Raw genomic sequence first — 8,271 nt, 5'->3', positions numbered from 1 at the left:
TGGTGGAAGAGCAGGACGTGGAGCTCATCTTCTCCCCACAGATACATCAAAATACATCAAAAATACAACTATGGGACTTCCCTGTTGGCACAGTGGTTAAGAATCTGCCTGTCAATGCAGGGGACACAGGTTCGAGCCCTGGGCTGGGAAAATCCCACATGCCGTGGAGCAACTAAGCCCATGCACCACAACTACTGAGTCTGTGTGCCACAACTACTGAAGCCCACACACCTAGAGCCCAGGCTCCGCAACAAGAGAAGCCACCACAATGGGAAGCCTGTGCACCGCAACAAAGAGTAGCCCCCACTCGCCGCAACTAGAGAAAGCCTGTGCACAGCAACGAAGACCAATGCAGCCAAAAATAAATAAATAAATAAATAAATAAATAAATATATATATATATATAAAAAATCGAAGTCAAGGTCTTGAAGAAACATTTGTACACACATGTTCATAGAAGCATTATTCATAATAGCCAAAAGGTGGAAGCAACTGAAGTGTCGAGCAACAGATGAGTGGGTAAGCAAAATATGATATAGTCCACTGAAAAGATATTACAGATTTGTGAACAGATATACAGATATATAACTATGATATAGATATATACATGGAATATCATTCAGCCTTAAAAAGGAAAAGAAATGGTGACACACGGTACAACATGGATGAACCCTGAGGACACTAAGCTGTGAAATAAGCCAGTTATAAAAAGACAATACTGTATGATTCCACTTCAGTGAGGTATCTAGAGTAGCCACATCCTTAGGGACAGAAAGTGGATGGTAGTTGCCAGGGACTGGGAAGAGGGGTGATGGGAGGTAACGTTTAATGGGTACAAGTTTTCGGTTCTGAAGATGAAATGAGCTCTGAAAATGAATGTCGGTGATTGCACAATATGAATGTATGTAATATCACTGAACTGCACACTTCTAAATCATTAAGATAGTTAAATTTTATTATGTATCTTTTACCACAATAAAAAATTTTCAAAAAACTTAAAAAAATAAAAATAAATTTAAATTTAAATGAATTAAAAATTTTTTTAAATGCTTCTACATGTGGAACGACTCTTACAGAACATCTACTGAATGCTGGCAGAAGACCTCAGACTTCCAAAAGCGCAAGGAAATCTCCATGTAACTGGGTACAGCAAAGGAAAAAAGAAAAAAAAAGAGAGAGAAAGGAATCAGGATGGGACCTGCGCCTCTGGGAGGGGGCTGTGAAGCGGAAAGGTTTCTGAACACTGGGAAGTCCCCTCACTGGTGGGGACAGAGGGTGAGCTCCAAAGCCTTGGAGCAGAGTGCAGCAACAGGGGTGCAGAGGGCAAAGTGGAAAGAGACCCGCACAGAGGGTTGGTGCCGAGCGGCACTCGCCAGCCTGAAACAATTGTCACTACCCACTGGGGCAGGTAGGGGCTCGGTACTGAGGCTCGTGCTACTGAGGTCAGACCCTGGGGTGAGGACTGGGATTGGCTGGATAAAGACAGCCTGAGGGGGCTGGGGTGTAGTGTGCCACCACTGAGGGAGTCCAGGAAGAAGCCTGGGCCTGCCAGAGAGGCAAGGCATCACTGCTGGGGGGCGTGCGAGGAGAGGGGTGGGCCCACCATAGGAGCTTCTTTCTCCGAAGGCTCGCAGGCGGCAGGTCACTGCCTACATGAGCTCCAAGGGCAGGAGCAAGCTGCCATCTTGGACTCCAGAGGTGGGCGCAAGGCTGCTGCCGCTGCCACCGCCAACGGTCTTGGGAGCAGGTGCAGATCACTGCCCCCACCTTCCCAGGAGCCTGCGTGCCTCACCCTGCCGAGGGCCTTGCGACCTGCTGCCAACCACCCAGGGGCATGTGACCCGCCATCACCGCTGCGGAGGGACCCGTGACCGGAAGCCAACCACTGCTCCCACCTCCCTGGGAGCCCACGTGAGCTGTGCACCTGCGTACATGCACGCCCCTACCAAAGGGATATGAGCCAGCATATGCTGAGGAAAGAGACAGCAAGCATCCACAACAAAAACTGCCTTCACGTAAAACAAAAAAAAATTTAACCCACATCAAGCTACACAGGGACGCTCCTGCATATGAGCAGCCCTCCAAGATTACAGTAGGTAACTTTTTCTCCTAAATTCACAGACTAAGAGAAATATAAGCAAAATGAAGAAGCAGAGGAATCACTCTCAGTTAAAAGACCAAGAAAATTCCCCTGAAAGAACAATGAAGCAGACCTCTTCAGTCTAATAGACACCAAGGGACTTCCCTGGTGGTCCACTGGCTAAGACTCCATGCTCCTAATGTAGGGGGCCTGGGTTCAATCCCTGGTCAGGGAATTAGATCAGATCCCACAGGCCACAACTAAGAGTTCGCATGCTGCAAGTAAAGATTCCCCATGCCACAACTAAAAGATCCCTCATGCCTCAACGAAGACCCAGCACAGCCAAATAAATAAATAAATAAAAATTTAAAAAGAAAATAGACACTGAGTTCAAGAAGGAGATAATGAAAATACTGAAGGAATTAAGAAAGGTTATTGACAGAAATTCAGATTACCATAAAAATGAACTAGAAACTATAAGAAGGACCCAAAAAAAGTTAGAAAATTCATTTGCCGAGACGAAAGCCGAGCTCAAGGCAATGAAGAGCAGAATGAATAATGCAGAAGAAAGAATAAGTGACCTGGAAGACAGACTAATGGAAATTACCCAATCAAAACAGCAGACAGGAAACCAAACGCAAAAAAATGAAAGCAATATAAGAGACCTATGGGATAATATAAAGTGGGTCAATCTACACATAACAGGAATTCCAGAAGGAGAAGAGAAAAGGGGATTGAAAATGTATTTGAAGAAATTATGGCTAAAAACTTCCCAAACCTAAAGAAGGAAACATATCCAGATACAGGAAGCACAGAGGGTCCCACACAAGTTGAACCCAAACACACCTACACCAAGACATATTATAACCAAAGTGGCAAAAGTTAAAGAGAGGATTCTAAAGGCAGCAAGAAGAAAACAAACATTTCTTTACAAAGGAACCCCCATAAGGCTATCAGCTGATTTCTCTACAAAAGCACTGCAGGCCAGAAGGGAGTGGCAAAATATATTCAAAGTCTTGAAAGACAAAAACCTGCAACCCAGAATACTCTACCCAGCAAGATTATCATTTAGAATAGGATGAGAAATAAAGAATTTCTCAGACAAGCAAAAACTAAAAATACAGCAATACTAAACCTATCTTAAAAGAAATATTGAAAGGTCATCATCTCTAAACAGAAAAGAAGAAGAAATAGGAAAGAGGAAATCACAATTGGAAGTAAATCACGTAAATCAGCCAGTATACAGATCAAAAAGAAAAGAAAAAAACCGATCTGTGAAAAGCAACGATAAACACAACGAACAGCAAAAGGATAAACATGCAGATGCAAAAAGGGACGCGTCAAAGTCATAATGTGGGGAAGGGGAGTAAAAAAAAATGCAGATTCTTTTTTTTTTTTAGAATGTGTTTGAGCCTTTATGACTATCAGTCTAAAGAAAGCAGATACAGGAAAGGGTTAACCTATAATACTTGAGAAACAGGGCAACCGCAAATCAAAAACATACTATAGATTCACAAAAACCTAGGAGAGGAGAACACAAGCATAAAAGGAAATCATCAAACCACAAAAAGAAAAAAAGAAAAGGGAGCAAAGAAGAAACAAGGTTTGAAATGGCAATAAATACTTATGAGACAGTAATTACCTTAAATGGCAATGGACTAAATGCTCCAATCAAAAGACAGACTGGCAAACTGGATTAAAAAAAACCAAGAGCCTACCATATGCTGCCTACCAGAGACCCACCTGAGGGCAAACACATAGATTGAAAGTGAGGGGATGGAAAAATACATTTCATGCAAACTGAAATGACAAGAAAGCAGGATTTGCAATACTCATATCAGATAAAATAGACTAAAGCAAACGCTATGGAGAAAGATAAAGAAGGACACTATATAATAACAGGATCAGTACAAGAAGAGGATTTTACACTCATCAACACATATGCACCTAATATAGGACCACCCATACATACAACAAACACTAACAGACATAAAGGGAGAATGGATAGGAATACAATAGTAGGAGACTTTAATACCCCACTCACATCAATGGGCAGATCTACCAGACAGAATCAGTAAGGCAACAGAGGTCCTAAACGATGCAACAGAACAGTTAGACTTAATTGATACTTTCAGGACACTACATCAAAAAACCCCCAGAATATACATTCATTTCAAGTGTACACGGAACATTCTCTAGGACTGACCACATCCTAGGGCACAAAACTAAGCTCAACAAATTTAATAGGAGTACAGAAATCACTTCAAGCATCTTCTCTGACCACAGTGGCATGAAACTAGAAATCAACAACAGGAAAATAAACGAGAAAAAAAGACTACATCGAGACAAAATACCTTGCTACTAAAACACCAATGGGTCAATAAGGAAATTAAAAAGGAAATTAAAAAATACCTTGAGACAAACGACAAGGAAGACACAACTATGCAAAGTCTACAGGACGCAGCAAAAGCAGTTCTTAGAGGGAAGTTCATAGAGATACAGGCCTTCATCAAAAAACAAGAAAAATCTCAAGTAAACAACCTAACCTACCACCTAAAAAGAATTAGAAAAAGAAGAGCAAACTAAACCTTACATCAGTAGAAGGAAGGAAATAATAAAGATCAGGGAGAAAATAAACAAATTAGAGATTAAAAAACAATAGAAAAAAATCAACAAAAATAAGGACTGGTTACTTGAAAGGGTAAACAAAATTGACAAACGTCTGGCCGCGCTCACCAAGTAAAGACAGAGAACCCAAATAAACAAGAAGTGAAACAGGAGAAATCTCAACTGATATTGCAGAAATACAAAAGACCGTAAGAGAATACTATGAACAATTACACGTCAACAAATTTGACAACCTAGAAGAAATGGACAATTTTCTAGAAACATACAGCCCACCAAACTTAATCAAGAAGAAATAGATAATTTGAACAGAACGACCACTAGAAGAGAAATAGAATCGGTAATAAAAAAAACTTCCTACAAACAAAGGTCCAGGACCCGATGGCTTCACAGGTGAATTCTACCAAACATACAAAGAAGAACTTACATGGATTCTTCTCAAACTCTTCCAAAAGACTGCAGAGGAGGGAACACTCCCAAAGCCATTCTGTGAAGCCACAATCACCCTGATACCAAAACCAGACAAAGACACCGCCAAAAAAAGAAAATTACAGGTCAATATCTTTGATGAATATAGATGCAAAAATTCTCAACAAGATATTAGCAAACCGAATCCAACAACACATAAAAAAGATCATACACCACAACCAAGTGGGATTCATCCCAGGTTCACAAGGATGCTTCAACATATGCAAATCAATCAATGTAATAAAAATTAATAAAACAAAAGTAAAAAACCACATGATCATCTCAATAGATGCAGAAAAAGCATCTGACAAAATTCAGCATCCATTCATGGTAAAAACTCTTACCAAAGTGGGAATAGAGAGAACATACCTCAACATAATAAAAGCCATTTATGAGAAATCCCAATATAATACAAACAGCCAATATAATACTCAACGGTGAAAAGCTGAAAGTCTTCAGACAAGAAAAACAAATAAAAGGCATCCAAACTGGAAGGGAAGAGGTAAAATTGTCACTACATGCAGATGACATGATACTATATATAGATAACCCTAAGGACTCTACACAAAAACTACCAGATCTAATAAATGAATTCAGCAAAGTAGCAGGATACAAGATAAACATTCAGAAATCAGTTGCATTCCTTTACACTAACAATGAAATACCAGAAAGGGAATGTAAAAAAAAAAAAAAAAACTACTGTTTAAAATTGCACCAATAAAAAAAAAAAAACACCTAGGAATAAACCTGACCAAGGAGGTGAAAGACTTACATGCTGAGAACTATAAAACATTAATAAAGGAAATAAAAGAGGATTCAAAGAAATGGAAAGATATCCCACACTCTTGGATTGGAAGAATTAATATTGCTAAAATAGCAATACTACCCAAAGCAATCTACAGATTTAATGTGATCCCATGACATTTTTCACAGAAGTAGAATAATCCAAAAATTTATATGGACCCACAGAAGACCCAGAATTGCCAAAGCAATCCTGAGGGGGGGGGGGGGAAATAAAGCAGGAGGCATAACTCTCCCAGACTTCAGACAATACTACAAAGCTACAGGGACTTCCCTGGTGGTCCAGTGGCTAAGACTCCATGCTCCCAATGCAGGGGGCCCGGGTTCGATCTCTGGTCAGGGAACTAGATCCCACATGCGCAACTAAGAGTTTGTATGCGGCAACTAAGTCCTGCATGCTGCAATTAGAGATCCCACAGGCCACAACTAAAGATCCCGTATGCCACAACAAAGATCCTGCGTGCTGTAACTAAGACCCGGTGCAGCCAAATACATAAATATTAAAAACAAACAAAGCTACAGTAATAAAAACAGGGTGTTACTGGTACAAAAACAGGCACACAAATCAATGGAACAGAATAGAAAGCCCAAAAATAAACCCCAGACACCTATGGTCAACTAATTTTCGACAAAGGAGGCAAGAATATAAAATAGGAAAAAGACAGTCTCTTCAGCAAGTGGTGCTGGGAAAGTATGACAGCTGCATGTAAATCAATGAAGTTAGAACACACCCTCACACCACACACAAAAATAAACTCAAAATGGCTTAAAGACTTAAACATAAGACATGACACCACAGAACTCCTAGAAGAGAACATAGGCAAAACACTCTGACATAAATCCTACCAATCTTTTCTTAGGTCAGTCTCCCAAGGCAACAGAAAAAAAACCCCAAAATAAACAGGACCTAATCAAACTTACAAGCTTTTGCACAGCAAAGGAAACCATAAAAAAAAAAAAAAAAAAAACGAAAAGACAACCTATGGAATGGGAGAAAATATTTGCAAATTGACAGGACAGACAAGGGCTTAATCTCCAAAATATACAAACAGCTCATACAACTCAACGACAAAAAAACAATCCAAGCGAAAAATGGACAGAAGACCTAAACAGACATTTCTTCAAAGAAGACACACAGCTGGCCAGTAGGCACATGAAAAGATGCTCAACATCTCTAATCATTAGAGAAATGCAAATCAAACTACAATGAGGTACCACCTCACACTGGTCAGAATGGCCATCATAACAAAGTCTATAAATAACAAATGCTGGAGAGGGTGTAGAGAAAAGAGAACCTTCCTACACTGTTGGTGGGAATGTAAGTTGGTGCAGCCATTATGGAGAACAGTATGGAGCTTCCTCAGAAAACTAAAAATAGAATTAACGTATGATCCAGCAATCCCACTCCTGGGAATATATCCAGACAAGACTCTACTCCAGAAAGATACACGCACCCGTTTGTTCATAGCAGCAGTATTCACAATAGCCAAGACATGGAAACAACCTGAATGTCCACTGACAGATGAATGAATCAAGATGTGGTACATGTATACAATGGAATACTACTCAGCCATGAAAAAGAATGAAATAATGCCATTTGCAGCAACATGGGTACAACCAGAGATTATCATACTAAGTGAAGTAAGTCAGAATAAGAAAGACAAATACCATATGATATCGCTTATATGGGGAATCTAAAATATGGCACAAATGAACTTATCTACAAAACAGAAACAGACTCACAGACATAGAGAACAGACCTGTGGTTGCCCCAGCGCAGGGGTGGAGGGTAGAGATGAACTGGGAGTTTGGGGTTGGTAGATGCAAACTATTACATATAGAATGGATAAAGAACAAGGTCCTACATACAGCACAGGGAACTATATTCAATATCCTGTGATATACCATAATGGAAAAGAATATAAAAAAAGAACCTATATATGTGTATAGCTGAGTCACTTTGCTGTACAGCAGAGACTGGCACAGCACTGTAAATCAGCTATACTTCAATTAAAAAAGGGGAAAGAAAAAGACCTCATTTACAAAGCAGAAAAGAGACTCTCAGACATAGAAAACAATCTTATGGTTACCAAAGGGGAAAGGTGTGGGGAGAGATAAATTAGGAGCTTGGGATTAACACCTACATACTACTATACACAATACAGGTAACCAACAAGGACCTACCATATAGCCCAGGGAACTACACTCAGTATTTTGTAACAACCTATAAGGGAAAAGAATCTGAAAAAGTATATATATATATATATATATATATATATATATATATATATATATAT

Source organism: Lipotes vexillifer, unplaced genomic scaffold (genome assembly GCF_000442215.2).
Source record: "Lipotes vexillifer unplaced genomic scaffold, Lipotes_vexillifer_v1.1 scaffold774, whole genome shotgun sequence".
Classification (NCBI taxonomy): domain Eukaryota; kingdom Metazoa; phylum Chordata; class Mammalia; order Artiodactyla; family Lipotidae; genus Lipotes; species Lipotes vexillifer.
This window is presented reverse-complemented; position numbering follows the sequence as displayed.